Source organism: Microtus ochrogaster, unplaced genomic scaffold, assembly GCF_000317375.1.
Source record: "Microtus ochrogaster isolate Prairie Vole_2 unplaced genomic scaffold, MicOch1.0 UNK29, whole genome shotgun sequence".
In the NCBI taxonomy this organism is placed as follows: Eukaryota; Metazoa; Chordata; class Mammalia; order Rodentia; family Cricetidae; genus Microtus; species Microtus ochrogaster.
In genome coordinates this window covers 1,854,185-1,869,885 of record NW_004949127.1, presented here as the reverse complement: position 1 = coordinate 1,869,885, position 15,701 = coordinate 1,854,185, and the positions used below count along the sequence as shown (strand labels likewise).

The window sequence follows — 15,701 nt, the reverse complement described above, 5'->3', positions numbered from 1 at the left end:
ACTTGCAGAGTTTCTGGTCTAGCTGCAGGGCCCTGGGAAACTTGGGAAATTTCTATAAGCCACCGTGCCAAGACCAGTGTCAGCTTGTGAAGGTTGTGGCCTAAATTATTGGAAAAGTGCCTTGGATACCCACCACACAGCCAGTGACCTACGTGTGTGCATCATAGTGGCTCTGCTTCATGTGCCCAGCTATAAAATGGGGACGGAAATACCTGTCCTATTCGGTCGTTCTCAGAACTCAGTAAAGGATCAATCAAGGCTTGGCACACAGTACCCCATCAGTAAATGTCAGCTACAGTTGCCAGGGCAAGAGAAACTCACTGGGATAGGGAGATTCCAAACAGAATCTCTGTGCCCCTGCTTGGATTGTTCTCCTGTTAGGATCATGCAGGGAACCAGGCAAGGAGAGGGCTTTTCTTTTCCAAATGGAGACCAAGTCCCTTGGTAGGAAAGTCCTTCAGGTGGCTGAAGGCTGAGCTGCTCAGATTTCCCCCTCACCTGTCCTCATGTCCCTTCTCCATCACGGGAGTCTCTCGTGTAAGGCCGGCCCCAGGTGTTCTTTCTTGCTGGGGCGGTGGTGGGAGCGCCAGGAAGGGCTACTTAAACATCTTTAGAAGGCTAGGCTTAGCATCACCTGGGCGGGGCTTATTAAAATATATCCCTGGGTCTGTCTCAGAATAACAGAGTCATTGATGGGGCTGGAGTCCTGGGATCTAGTGTTTACAATCCCTCTGGGTAATTAATCCCACATGTTTGGAAACCACAGCCTGAGCGCTGCTTGTGGCAATGCTCAGTCTCGGGAAGTTGTCTTACAATCCATGTCTCCTTGGGCCTTTCATGGAGTACTGGGGGAGGAGGCGTTTCCTTCTCGTGGGACCCACTACCTACCGTCTCATGTATGGCTCCTGCGCCCATTGCTCTGACATTCTCATGTTTTCCTGATGGAGACTAGATCTTCAGGTCACTTCTCCCGATTTCTTATCCCATCTTTCTTAATCACCTTTCCTTTTTGATTACAGGCAAGCTCCCCCTGTGTTGGTGACCTAGGCCAGAAATTCCCAGAGTAGCCTCGAAGTAGAGCAGGTCAGACCCACCCTGTGCCGGCTGGGATTTGGCTCATTAAGTCCTCAGCAGCTTTGCTGTGAACATAGCATGTCTGAGGGTGATGAGCAATTAATGAGAGTGACCATACAGCCACGGATTGTGCCCGTCTCAGAGGCTTGCTTGAGCATTGCTGTGGGGGTAGCATGCCCGGGGGAGGAGGGCTGAGAGTAACCATGTGTCCCAGCTTGCTCAAGACCGCCATGGCTTATCCCTGTTGCAGAGGTTTGTTCGTTAGCAATATGTTCTTTTGTTTTCACAGAGCCCTGGATTGGACAATAGGAAAATCTCGCAGTCATCCCGACAAGGAGTGTCACTTCAGGCTGACAGTCCCAAATGCCTTAGTGCTGGGCTGTGCCTACACCAACCCATCCCTGTTCTTTCCAGCTCCCAATCTCCTGCTATGGCTCCTTAGTGAATCCACTTTGGGTTGGGAGTGGTGTTTTTTTCCCATGTTGGTATGTGACTTTATACCCACAAAGGCATCTGTAAGAAATCGCAATGGGATCTGCAGCTGTATTTCGCCTCTCTGACAATGTTTGAGACGATTTTTCATTGCTGTGAACACCTGTCATGGTCGTTTCCCTTGTTTATAATTGTTTGTTTTCCTGTTGTGGGTCCCTAATTGTGGAACTGACTTAGAGAAAGTCTAGATCCGTGTGCACGGTCTCCTTCCAGCCTTTATGCGTTTCACACACTTTCGCAGTAAGTTTCTTCTTCCCTGTCGGCATCCGGTGCTAGCCTGGACCATAAATTATTTCTCTTGACCAGACCCCAACATAAACTCTCTCTCTCTGGACCGGCATGGAGGCGCAGGAATAAAGACACAACTCACATGGCTTTATCGGGAGGGAGATTCTCAGTGATCCCTCATGAAGTCCTGAGTTCACATCCTAAAGAATTCCTCCTGTTTATTCTCCAAACAGTCTTTATACCAAAACTTAACTTAGAGGAAATACATTAGCATTCTGTCTCCTAGGTAACCAGGTGAATGGCTTTTAGTTACATTCACATCTACCTGTCTGCTGTGTATGCTAGCTGTCACATAGGCTCGAATCAGCATCTCTATCAGGCATCGTGCAAATTACAAAGAAAGGAGCAAAACAATGTCCTGACCCTTTGTTAGGTTGCAACGGCCTATCTGGTAGGTTACGTGTCCGTCCTCAGATACTGACTATGGCTTCAGAGCCTGGCTGCCACACCATATAGAAACATGGGCCCACACTTCCCCAGCCTCAGGTGGTTTGGGCTGTGTGGTTTGCATCTGTAATTCATCTTCTGTCATCTTTATGTGTCTTAGTGTGTGTGTGCTTACCAGCAAACCAGTACTGATGGTTAATTACGTGACCAAACAGGATTATATTCAAGTGCATAGAAAGCATAATTCCTCTCTTACAAAATACAATCTGAACAAATGAGCAGCACCCCAGTGTTGGCTTTAGCTTTCAACCACAGTGCTTTCTAGAGAGTGGAAGTATTCTGAACAAAAGCAAACAAGCAGGGGTTAGACTGGCTTTCGAACTGGAACGTTTTTAGATATGACCCAGAACGCTGAGACAATTGCTGTGATGCGGGCACTCTGTACTGAGATTGCATAGCCTGTGTTGTGTCACACCGCAGTCAGCGCTCACAGTGCAATGCTGTGCTGTCAGAGAGGAAAGGGCACGGATGGGGACTCGGATGTGAGCATGCTGTCCACACAGTCACAACCCCCGGGAACAGGGGTCTTGGCTAGAGCCTGTGGCCAGACTGTGGAACTGGTACCCTGTGCCGTGAAACTAATGGAGAGCTAAATAAATGAGTTTATTGTGGCCAGGGTAGTGGTACACACCCTTGATCACAGCACTTGGGAGGCAGAGGTAGGCAGATCTGCATGAGTTTAAGGCCAACCTGGTCTACATAGGAGTCCCAGGCCAGCTAGAGCTGCATAGTGAGGCCTGTCTCAACACAAAAAACCCCACATGCAGTTAGATTGGAGCCTTTCCAGTCATAGGGATTAAATGGTTAATACTGGGGGGTGGATGACCTTACATTATGGTCCCCGAGGCCCATTCCTTCATGTTTATAATGACAGTGATGAGATGCCTTCTTCACAGGGTTTCTGTGAAGTTAGGTGAAGGAACACACACAAAGGCTAAGCATTTAGCATAATGCCTGAAACTTAGGAAGAGCTGAGAGACTGTTGCCGTTAGCAACGGTGTTATTTTAAAACGAGTGGTTATTAGATCTCGTGGTTTTTGTTTGAAGATAGTGTGTCACAGAAAGTTTTTATAGAGGAAAGAAAACTTTATTCCTCCCAGTAATATCTCTTCAGAAGTGCTATCTCTTTGTTTTTAATTTCCTCTCAAACCCTGTTTAATACTTTCGCGAGGATCTCAACACTGAAGCAGTAGGAAGATAAAAGATGTTTGAAGAAAGAAGGAGAAGGCAGTGGAGGAAGCCTACCAAGCACAGAACAGCCACTGCTGGAGCTGGTCAGGCTGAGCTGTACAACGTCCAGCCCCATCCGTGTTGTTCGGTGGTCACTGTAGCTGTGGATAAGCTAGCCAGGAGACTCACAATCACCAAAAACAATTGTGTTTCTAGTATGGTTCCAATTTCTAAAATCCCGTCTACTTTTGCCAGAGGAATCCCATTAAAACTGTGTAAGAGGAAGGCCTGTTTAAATGGCTGTTTCCTAGTAAATGCGGCCAGAAGCCCAGAGAACTAATTGAAAATCTAAGGGCGATAAAAAGATAGCGAGAGATGGTGTGTAAGACCTTGGACACATGGGCTGATAGATATTTGGAGATAGAGGTAGGGGTTGAGGGGATTTAGCACCCTTGGTTGTCAAAATTTACATTTGGGAATTTTCAAAGAACACCACAGGCTTGGAGCAAAATCGACTGTGCCAACCCAGCATTCCTGTCGGCAGTCAAAGAAAATAGGATCCTCAAGTGATTGGTCAGCTCAGCCAGGGAAGAAGCAGCTGAAGTCAATTTCAAATTGTTCCTAGGACTTTAATATCCTGCGATAAAAACACCACTCTGTACAATGTATCCCGAGGACAGGAAGGGAGATTGAGCCCAGGAACTACAATGTTTCCACAGCTTTGTTCAAATAAAAATCCTCCCCACAAAAGTTGCAAAGGTAATACAGATGCTGCCAGTCAGAGGGGGTGCTCAACCCAGAGTCTGGGTCATGTCAGTTTCGTGTATTACCTGAGCTCCTTTGAGTTACCTTTCCTGTGTTCAGTATTGAGTACAAGAGGAGTCATTCCACAGGCAACATCCTGGTACCCAGAAACGGTGTCAGTATCGTCTATGTTCAGATGTGTGGGTTTAGATGGCCAAAGTGGATGGCTGGTCACAGAACAGGTTTCTCTGGTCTCCACTTAATTGTCCACTGGCTATAGACCCAGCAGGAAAACAAGTGTGGAATTTTTTATTTCGTTTGACGTGGGCAATGGATTCTCTTGAGAGAGTAATGTTTTGAAGATTCTGGTAGCCCAGAGGAGAGTGGAGAGTCCTTTCTCTCTCCCCTCTAACCCTGACACCAATGCAAACCTCCACCCTCACCTCACCCCAGCTGTACAGCAAGTTATTATTTCCTAATTAGGAGTATGGGTTTTGCACAAGGAAGAATTTTTGAACCATGAAGCCTAACTATGTATCTACGGATTTGCAGGGAGGAAGGTTTAAAGCAAGTGAACTGAACCTTTAAGAAGATATTTTGCCCAAAGATAATGGGAAATGAGATCCATCTTTAATGGAGAATCACAGGAGGGGAATGTGCTTATACTAAAGTCAGAGAACTTATAAGTCTTAGCAGAGTTCAACGTTGAGACCCTCCAAAGAGATTCTGGATCTTTCTGTTTGGAGCCTGCCAGTGTGCCCTCTGTTTGAGCTGGCCAGTCCTGTGGTCTTGGGTCCTGATCAGACTGTGTCCTCTCTCATTCCTCTTCTCAGTGCCTGACCTCAGGATAAGATGTTTCAACTGTGCCAGCGTCCAGGAATCTGATTCTAGTTAATTGGTCATTGACAGCAGTGAACCTTCAGCATGAGTTACAAACCCATTCATACTCAAGAGTCCTCAAGTTCAGCCTGTATTGACCAGCTCTCTCCACGATGGAGATTGCATAATGCAGACCTCATCCCACAGTGTAGAGATCACATGTGACCATGTGACCCAACTCAATTAGGTGACAGAGGTTTCTAATTATTTCTACTAACCCCAACGTTGCAGAAAATATCTACGGACACGCTTGGATGCTGTATTGTAATGCATATTCATGCATATACATACCCATGTGTTATACAATACAGAAATCTGAATAGCTCATGATTATAATAGCCTTAAAATGTTTCCTCAATTTCCCCTTTCCTTCTCTGCTCCCTTTCTAATTCATTTAAAAGATCGGGCTACAAGAGAAAATAAACCAGACATAGCAGTCCGTGTTTGAACATTCATATAATTCATAATGGAAACCTGAGTTGGGCACTTGGCCTGCTGCAAACCCTTGCATTATGCTGGCCCCAAACTCTTCTAGCAACTATAATTCTATGACTGGTCCTGTTTATCTCTACCCTTGACCCATTTCTAGCCCAGACTCCATCGCCCTCCTGTTCACAGTCTGCCCCTCTCAATTCCTTTTCCGTTCTGTTCTGTTAGTCATGACAATTACCATCTGATCGCCTTTTCTGTTCTTGCTCCTAAGCTTCAGGAGAGATGATGATTTAATTCTCTTACAGTGTATGCCACCACCACTGAACCTCAGATAAGCAACCCCATTGTTCATTTCTTGTTGTTTCCAGAACACTGTCAGAACACAGTTCCTACCGTAACTCTCTAGAGAACCTCCCACACATCTCGGTCTTCCCACACTCCATACAACAAATTCTAGTTGAGCATCAATAATACTCTGTGCACTGTGTTTGGTGGTATGCGTTACAAAAGAGAACACAAAGTATCCAAGCCTTGCCTTGCTAGCTAGATTTCTGTTACTCTAAGAAAAATGCCAGAAATAATCAACTCATAAACAGAAAATTATTTTGATTGACAGTTCTAGAGGTTTTTCCAAAGCTTGATTGATTGATCTTGTTGCTTTGGACCTATAGCAAGGTCGTGCATCCTGAAAGGAGCCTGTGGCAAGCATAATCACTCGCTTTATGGTCAAGAAATGATAAGAGGGAAATAGGAAGGCGCCAAAGTCCTGCAGCCTCCTTTGGAGGGATGCCCCCAGAGCTCTCAGCACCTCCCACCAAGCCCCACATCACAAAGATTCTACCGATTTCCAACAGCACCATCTTGGCGTCAAACCTTTAACACGGGACCTTAGGGATATTTGTCCAAATCACAACGCTGGTCTCACGGCTCTTAGAGTCTGTGAGGGAAACAGAGGTAGCCCTCAACTGATTGACCGAGGTGGTTTAGTGATGGAGAAGCATCCATGGCCTCGTCTCCCTCTCACCATGCTGCATCTCTCTGCCCCCCTCCAGGAGGACTATCCTCCCTCCTGTCTTAGAAGAGACGGCCTTATTTTCTTCTCATCAGTCCTTGGATTCATTCCCTCCTCTCTGTTCCTACTCCTTATGGTTCCCAGTATTTATTATTCTGAAATAACTGATACTTTATGTTTACCCTCAAAACAGTCTGCACTGTACACAAAACTGTGCCCTCGTCCATCAAAGAAATCCTGAAGACATTTGGTAGCATCTTCAAGTTTCATTTTGGCAGTTTCCTTGAGGATCATTTCATACTTTTGTCCTTTTGGAATTTGTGTCTAACCCCAAATGATCAGGATGGGCGCCAACAGACTGCTATCCTTGGATCTGGATGACACGTTCTTCCGAGCGGTTTCTCAGAAATCATGTAATCCTCCCTTCTCTTTAAGGGATTTTACTTGGATTGTCTTCTAGGTACTTTCTGCTGGGTTGGGAAAAGTCCCACCCCTCTAGGTTTCCTTTCTGTTACTCAGCCTAGCTACGAAATGTGAAGAATCGTTGCTTTCCTCTTGTGATCTATTAATATTGGACCAGCAAGGGAGGGAGTTTTAGGATCTGGGAATCTTTATAAAATTCCCACCCAGATTTCACTTTATCATGGTTGTAACCCGAGGCCCCTGGGCACGTTGGCCCCAGCGGTGCTCCTATCTTCTTGAGTATTAGTCCTTGGAAAACATGTGGCTCCTCTTTTAAACTAATAAAGGGCATCACACGAAACAGGGTGGCAGGGCACCAAGGGAACCCGGATGCTTCCGCTCCACCACTGCCCTCCAAGGTGGCGTTTTTCTTCAGAGACTCAGTGCGAGCAGGGGCAGCATCATATCACCGTTTGAGGTCTCGATGTCATCTGACATTGCGTGGTTCTCAGAATTTCTGAAGAAATCCATCCTGGCAAACAGGTAGTCGAGGTCTCTCCTGTGGCAGGGGAGAGTCTGGACCAATGGTTCTTGGATAGGAGAGGCTGTCTCTACTCTTGAAGCATGTATTAAGAGAGGTGGGATATAGCCTGGTGATGGTGGTGCACGCCTTTAATCCCAACACTCCAGAAGCAGAGGCGGATGGATCTCTGTGAGTTCGAGGCCAGCCTGGTCTACAAGAGCTAGTTCCAGGACGGGTTCCAAAGCTACAGAAAATCCCTGTCTCAAAAAGAAAGAAAGAAAGAAAGAAAGAAAGAAAGAAAGAAAGAAAGAAAGAAAGAAAGAAAGAAGGAGAGGTGGGAAGGGAGGGCCAGGACACCTCCCCTGGACACAGGAGAAGTTTCATTTTGACTTTGCTTTCTGTCATGTGTCAAGTAGTCTAGTTATATGTTCTCAGCCTGGATTATAACTGGATGTTCCTAGAACCCCAAAGTACACAGAATCTCTTTGTCTTTGTTTTCTCCCAGAAAGACCAAAATCATTAATACTTTGTTGTTGTTGTTTCGAGACAGGGCTTCTCTGTGTAGCTCTAGCTGTCCTGGAACTCACATTGTAGACCAGGCTGGCCTCGATCTCACAGAGATCCACCTGCCTCTGCCTCCTGAGTTCTGGGATTAAAGGTGTGCGCCACCACTTGGCTCTCTAATACTTTCTTGCTGGGTGTGCTAGCACAGGCCTGCAATCTTAGGAAGATGAGGCTTTTTTTTCCCCAGACTTATTTATTTGTTATTTATTTTTCAGATTTTTTTTATTATGTAGATGTGTGTATGTCTGTGTATAGAGATGTACACAAAAGTGCAGGTGCCCTCAGAGATCAGAAGAGGTGAGATGCCCTGGAGCTGGCATCATAGTAGCTCTGAGATGTCTGCATGATGCTGGGAATCTAACTTAGGTTCTCTGCAAGGACAATACACACTCAACCACTGAGCTGTCTCTCTAGCTGCTGTGGAAGCAGGCTCAGTGGATAGGAGGATCGTGTTGGGCTGAGATAGCCCCGGAGAGTAATAAAGCAAACTTGTCAGGGACAGTTTGGAAGCACCCGGGGCAAAGGATTTTAGTTATTCTGATGTGTGTCTACACGTGAAGGGTCTACTCCAGTCCTCTTGGGCCAGTGGGTGTGAGTGTAGCGATATATGCATTAGCCTTTCAAGACGGCAGGTGGTTGTGCCAGTCTTGGATCAGGGAGGGTCTCCGAGTCTCCGGAAGTAAATCATAACCCCTTAAAAATGGTTTTCTATGAGCCAAGTGAGGGGATCAGAGGAAATCAAGACGCCCAGATGACACCACAGTAGGACAGAGGGCTCCATTTAGGATCTGGGGATGTATGTGGGAACCTGTTGATCTTGTGATGACTTCAGAGTTCTTCTTTAAGGCAGAAAGCCAGTATGACTAATTCCGGACCCCTCCAGAGCTACCCCAGATACTGTCTTATAATGGCGACAGGGAGAGGCAGAACAGGTACCAAAGTGTCTATCTGTCCAGAACAGCTGGCACTGTGCAAAAATTGGAGCAAAGGTTGACAGTGACTAAAATAACCGGTCAAAGCTCAGCTACGCACTCAAGCGTGTGCACGCATGTGTGCACACCCCTACACACCCGCACACGCAGACACAAAAGATACAGACAGGCACACACACACTCATGCAGATACACACACAGACATAAAGACACACACCCACAGACAGACATACACACACATGCAGATACATACGTAGACACAAACATACAGACATACACACATTCATGCAAATATACACACACAGATACAAAGATAGAGACAGACACACACCCCTGGCCACAACACACAAGGCATTAGCAAGGTAGCCACCATATATTTTGGGAAGCAGGCATCAGAGATAGCGCACAAGCAAAAAGATCACTAGAGCTAAGGGGTCACTTGAACTAAGGGGGTCATTAGCGCTGAGGGGGTTAATAGAGCTAAGGGGGTCATTAGCACTGAGAGGTCATTATTGCTAAGGCAGTCATTAGTGCTAAGGGGGCTAATAGAGCTAAGGGGGTCACTAGAACTGGGGGTGCAAAAGTTCCTGTTTACAGCCAGGTGAAAAGACTTCCTGCTTATAAAGCCATATTTTGGCAGGGCAGGTGACTAGATGAACTCCAAGAGAAACAAGAAAAGATTTGAGAGAAAAAGTAAAACGTCCCATTTGGCTCCAAAATCGCTATTTTCATGGTTACAAAAGGCCTGACTTGGCAGAAATTCATAAGGAAAAAAAAAAGGGCCTGCGAGTTGGTGGATCATCAGCTCAAAAGAGAGTGAACCATGACCCAGTGTCAAAGAAACCAGCCGTGACACCTTGGCCCATGTTAGCAAAGCATGGTGTCCAGATAAGCCGAGTCGATCCCCACAGAAGACAGCAGTGTGCAGGCTTTTATTTAAATGGATTTCAAAGGCGGACATAAACCAGGTCTATGCCTGTAATCTTAGCACTTGAGGGGCTTGGCTAGGAGGACTGTGAGTGTAAGGCCATTCTCTGCTATAGTGAATCCCGGGCTAACCTTGGCTAGAGAGTGAGACCCTGACCCCCACCCAAACAAGAGAGGGACTGGATAGATTTACCAGAGGGTAAAAACACTTGCTGTCCAGGCATGTCCACTCCTGAGTTCAAATCCCCAGAACACACACATGACTGTAACCCCAGGGGCAGAGACAGGATGAGAGTGGAGCAGCAGGACACTGAAGCCCTTCTCTGGCCTCTGCCTGCGCACTCACAGACATGCGCACACCAGTCTCCACCCCCACCCACACGCGGAGGTTGGGGCCATGAATCTTGAGAAAGATAAATAGGTCATAGAAAAATCTGGAATCTATGTCACCAGATAATGTGGTCAAAGAACTGGTTGTGCTTGGCTGAGAGAGAAAAGATGGGGCAGAAACGAAGTGTCTTGCCACACAAAGGATCGTGTGATGAAAGAGACTGATTTACAGTTATCCCGAGGGCAGACAGAGAACTAGAGAGCTCAGTGAAAAGCAGGCGTTTCAGAGTCGGACCTGAATGGCAGCACCCTGTCCCCGCACCCACCAGCCAGCCACTGCCGAGCACACACAAGTGGAGTTCAGAGTCGGTTTGCAAGGGATCCTAATTTGTGTGGGGCTTGTGGGCGGGTTTGGGGAGGTAGACTAGGCGATGAGATGGCCTGCAAAATAAATATTTCTGTCCAAACAGCGTCAGTTTCTGCTCCTTCCTCTCACTGTTCGTCCCCAAGTCTCTCCAGCTCCTCCGCCACTTTAACCTTTCTCTCTCCAGAGATGTGTTTGCTTGAGATGGGATCTCACCATGTAGCCCTCCCTGGTCTGGAACTCTCTGTGTAGAACAGGCTGGCCTCAAACTCTCTGCCTCCCGAGTGCTGGGATTAAAGGCGAAAGGTTTCATGCCTGGCCTTTTCTATTCTTTTCTATACTCACCATTTGATCCTTTTGTTTCTGCTCATAATTTACTGTTAATGTTTTCACCTGTTCAGCATTTGGGCATTTAGAAACAGGATCTTAGACCATCGCGAGGGCGCGGTAGTTGAAGGTGCTCACTACCAAGCCTGTCAGTATGAGTTCATTACCTGGAACCCACAAGATGGAAGAAGAGAACCGACTCTCGCAAGTCGTCCTTTGACGTCCACAGAAATGCCGCGGCGTGCGCATGCGCGGACACCCACACAATAAACAAATGTAAAATAATAAAAATAACGATAATAAAAAGGACTTTGATTTCTTTGGAGAAATCATCATCATCCTTTCTCTCCTGGTCCTTAGATTAAATTGATCGCAGCGAGGAATGATCACGTAGCACTTGCCTGGCTGACAAGGGCCTACACAGTAACACTAACCAGTAGGAATTCACGGAAAGGTCTGTGCTGTAACTGCGAGAAAAAGTCGGGGCCATTTGTCAGCTGTAGTCGTCAGAAGCCAGTGTGCTGGAAGAACCTGGAAGCAAAGGAAGTCACCCCAAGAAAGCGAACGTGGGAATGGAGAGAGTGTGTTCTGATGACGCACGCCAGCAAATTCCCCCCTTTGATTTCTATCTCTGTCTCTTGAAGCCAGCTTGTCCTTTCGGTTTCAAAATCTCTCAGTCCTTGGCCTCTGGCCTATTGAAATCTGACCCTACACACCTCCCCAGCATATTTTCTTTCCACAACCCTGTCACCTGCTGTAGAGCTGGCGCACAGGGAGCCAGAGGACCGCAAGGCCCTGGGCTGGGTCTCTTGAAGACTGACACGCCTTCCGACAGACTGTCAGGAAACATTTCTCTCCTAAAAGCTTTTGTCCCTGAGGCTTTCTTTCACACTGCTCTGTCCAGAGTGTCCATTTTTCTACTTTTAGGATTCGCACCCAGGTAGCAGGCTGTACTTACTGAGCCCCTCCCATACTAGCTAAGTGCTGCCGACTCAGAGCCCACGTTCATAGCTCCTGCCATGCTGGACTTGGAGCTCCAGGGGAGAACTGTAGGCGAATTTTCTTTGGGCCTCCAGCTCACAAAAAACAAAAAACAAAATAAAACGACAGGGAGGCTTATTATTAATTATAAAAGCTCAGCCTATCGCTTTGGTTTGTAACCACGAGCTCTTATAACTTAGACTGATCCTTTCCTATCCATCTACGGAGTTGCCATGTGACTTGTGACTTTTACATCTCCTCCTGCATCCAGCCGTTCCCTCTGCCTCTGCTGGCGACACCTCCTTTCTCCTTCCCAGAGCTCTCTGTCCAGAAGCCCCTGCTACACCTCCTGCCACACGGTTGGCCATTCAGCTCTTTATTAAACCAGTCACGGTAACGCATCTTCACACCGTGTAAAGGAATATTCCACAGCAGAGAACACAGCGATGGAGCAGGTTCCTAAAACACGAATCCTCGGGGAGAACTCACACAGCCGCTGCTCTGGAGCTCGAGTTTGCATCACGGAGAAAACCATTCTTGTGTTAGGCTGTGTTCTGTCACTAGGATGACATGCTGGAGACTAACTTATGGAAATGGTCATCCGGGCTTTGTGTCTTCAAGGGTCTGGTGTGTGTTTGGTTTGGCCTTGTTGCTTTGAACCTGGGACAGCATGTTTTAGACAGGGAAACCATTCCCCTCATGGCCAGGGAGCAAGAGTGAAGAAGAGGCCGAGGCCGTATTGCCTCTTCAAAGGCACACCCTCACACAGCCTAAAGATGCCCAGTCAGGTCCCCTCTCAGAGGTCCTGGAACTTCCCAACAGCACCAGCCTGGACCCAAACCATTGATACACAGGTCTTCGGGGGACAGTCAAGATCCTAACTTCTTCATGTCTGTCTCTAGTCACGTTCTCCCACTGTGACCTCACCAAGACACCTTACGTAGAACAGAAGAAAGAGACGCAGGAAAAGATCCACAAGGAGAAAATAGAGCAAAGGAGTCTGCTTATCACCCCAGTCCTCAGTCCCTGCCCAACAGCCCCCATCCCAAGGTAATAATCAGTTTCTTACGTCCCACCCCAAAGCAGGTCTGTGCACACTCAAGAAGATGCCTGCATGTCCTCCCCGGCCCCGCTCTCCTCTCCTAGAAGGTGGCCTTTGCATTTCTCTGTCGACTCAGGAATGGTCCCCGGAAGTTGAGTATCTCTGGCGTGTGCCTATGATCCTTGCATTTAGGAGGCAGAGACAGAGGGATCAGAAGTTAAAGGTCATTCTTTGGCTATAGAGTGAGTTGGATGAGGTCAGCATGGTTTACATGAAATATTATCTATATAGATACTAAAGGGAAAGATAACGTCCTGAAGGAAATATCCTTTTTAATGGTTATACAATATTCAGTAGTATAGTGAGAAACCTATTACTTTAAAAATCTTTTGACCCGAGCCACTGTCATGGAACCCGGACCATTCCGCTGGGTGCCTGATGCACTTGTGGTCCCTTGGGCAACCCTCAAGGACCAACTGATTGTGAATCTTCTTAAGGAGGAACAGGCCATCCAGAACAAGATTGCGGTTGCTGGGGTGGGTGCTGTTGGCATGGCTTGTGCCATCAGTATCTTAATGAATTAATGAAGGAGCTGGCAAGTGAGCCTGCCCTTGTTGATGCAAGAAGACAAGCTGAAGGGAGCCATGAGAGATCTCGAGCATGGCAGCCTTTTCCTTAGAATGCCAAAAATGGTCTCTGTCATGTGACTGTGACTTCCAAGTAGGTCATTATCCTAGCCGGAGCCCACCAGCAAGAGGGAGGGAACTGGCTCATTTTGGTCCAGGAAAATGTGAACATCTTCAAGTTTATCATCTCCAACATTGTGAAATACAGGCCAAACTGCTTGCTGCTTCTAACACAGTGGCTATCTTACCCCACGTAGCTTGGGAGATACGTAGCTTTCATTAAAACCGAGTTCTCGGAAGTGGTTGTGATCTGGGTTCAGTTCGGTTGGGGGTTTACCTACTGAGCTGCCATGGATGGGTGGGTCTGTGGGGAGCATGGGGGCTCCAGGGCGCCTATGTAGCACGGTGTGAATGTTGCTGGCATCTCCCTGAAGAGTCTGAGCTCAGAGCCAAGCGCAGACACAGACGACGCCCAGGAAGTACTCAGACGGAAAGGTTCTACATCCTGGAGCACTGGCCTCTCTGTGGCAGACTTGGCCAAGAGCAGAATGGAGGTCCTTGGAAGGATACCTCCCAATTCCACCAGGATTAAGGGTCTCTATGGAATAAAGGATGACACCCTCCTCAGGGCCCCTCCCCCATATTCTGGGAGAAAACGGGGTCTTGAGTGTTGTGAGGGTGACTCTGACTCCTCTTGGAAGAAGAGAGTTGTAGTTCTGAACCCGGTGCCAGCCTTGAACTCACTATGTAGCCCAGGCTAGTCTCAAACTTGTAGCAATCATACTACCTCCGCCTCCCAAATATTAGGATTACAAGCATTTGCCACCAAGCCTGACTTTTGTCTTTCTATGAATAGGAAAAAAAAAAACTGCATCATAAACGGGGAATTCACATGTCTGATAAACATACTAAGAGTTCAACCTCAGTCACATGTCGTGGTGCACACCTATAATTCCAGCATTCTGGAGACTAAGGCAGGGGGATAGAGATATCCTGGGCTACCTAAGTACAAACAACAACAACAAAACAATTGCTTAGGGAGTGGCTATGTAGCTAAATTAAGCCTGCGGGCAGTGGTGGCGCACACCCTTAATCCCAGCACTCGGGAGGCAGAGTTAGGCGGATCTCTGTGAGTTCGAGGACAGCCTGGTCTACAAGAGCTAGTCCTAGGACAGAGTTACAGAGAAACCCTGTCTCGAAAAAACAAACAAAACAAAACAAAAAGCCTGGCTGATGCTCTGAGATAGCCGTAAGAATATACTTCTTCTTTTGTTCTTCTTCTGTTTTTCAGATACTCGCCAATGCCTGGGCCCACTTTCCCAGCACTCTGGGCTTTCTCTTATCTCTGAAGCAACTTCCTTCTTTGTTGGTTTTGAGACCAGGTCTCTCTGTAGCTCTGCAGAGGCTGACTCCCCATGTAAGCCCAACTAGTCTGGATTACACAGATCCACCTGCCTCTGCCTCCCGAGTTCTCTCTCTCTCTCTCTCTCTCTCTCTCTCTCTCTCTCACACACACACACACACACACACACACACACACACACACACACACTTTCTAGCCTCCAGGCAACGGTTTGCCTGTTCTGCTGCTTTTCTTTGTTAATTAGCATAAAATTGTCCTTGAGATCATTTGTTTGTTTAGACTTCATCTTTTATTTCAGAAAATTACATGGAGTTGGCAACAGGTGCAAACTAAGGGATGCTTTCAGAAGTTCCTAGCAGCGAGAGACTTACATTTTTTTGTTATTGTTGGGTTTTTTGTTTTTTTGTTTTTTTTTTCTCGAGACAAGGTTTCTCTGTAGCTTTGGTGCCTGTCCTGGAACTAGCTCTTGTAGACCAGGCTGGCCTTGAACTCACAGAGATCCGCCTGTCTCTGACTCCCAAGTGCTGGGATTAAAAGTGTGCACCACCACCACCCGCCCGGCTGAGACTTAAGGTTTTTAATTCTCGATGCAGTCAGAGCACTCCTGGGAGTCCATTCGATGGGCACAGCCATCAAAATAGACAAAGATTAATGCACTCAGATAAGTGCTGTGCTGGGGGAGGACTTGAAAGCCTATTTGAAAGCTGTTGTCTTCTAAGTAAGGTATGATGTACTCCTACCAGGAAGGCCACGGAAGACAGTTTCAAACAATGACAAGGGAA

General features: G+C 47.1%; 1 pseudogene; it reads left to right on the top strand.

Moving 5' to 3' along the window:
• Window positions 1-13,337: 13,337 nt before the first annotated feature.
• Window positions 13,338-14,270, top strand: LOC101996657 (annotated as a pseudogene).
• Window positions 14,271-15,701: the final 1,431 nt, after the last annotated feature.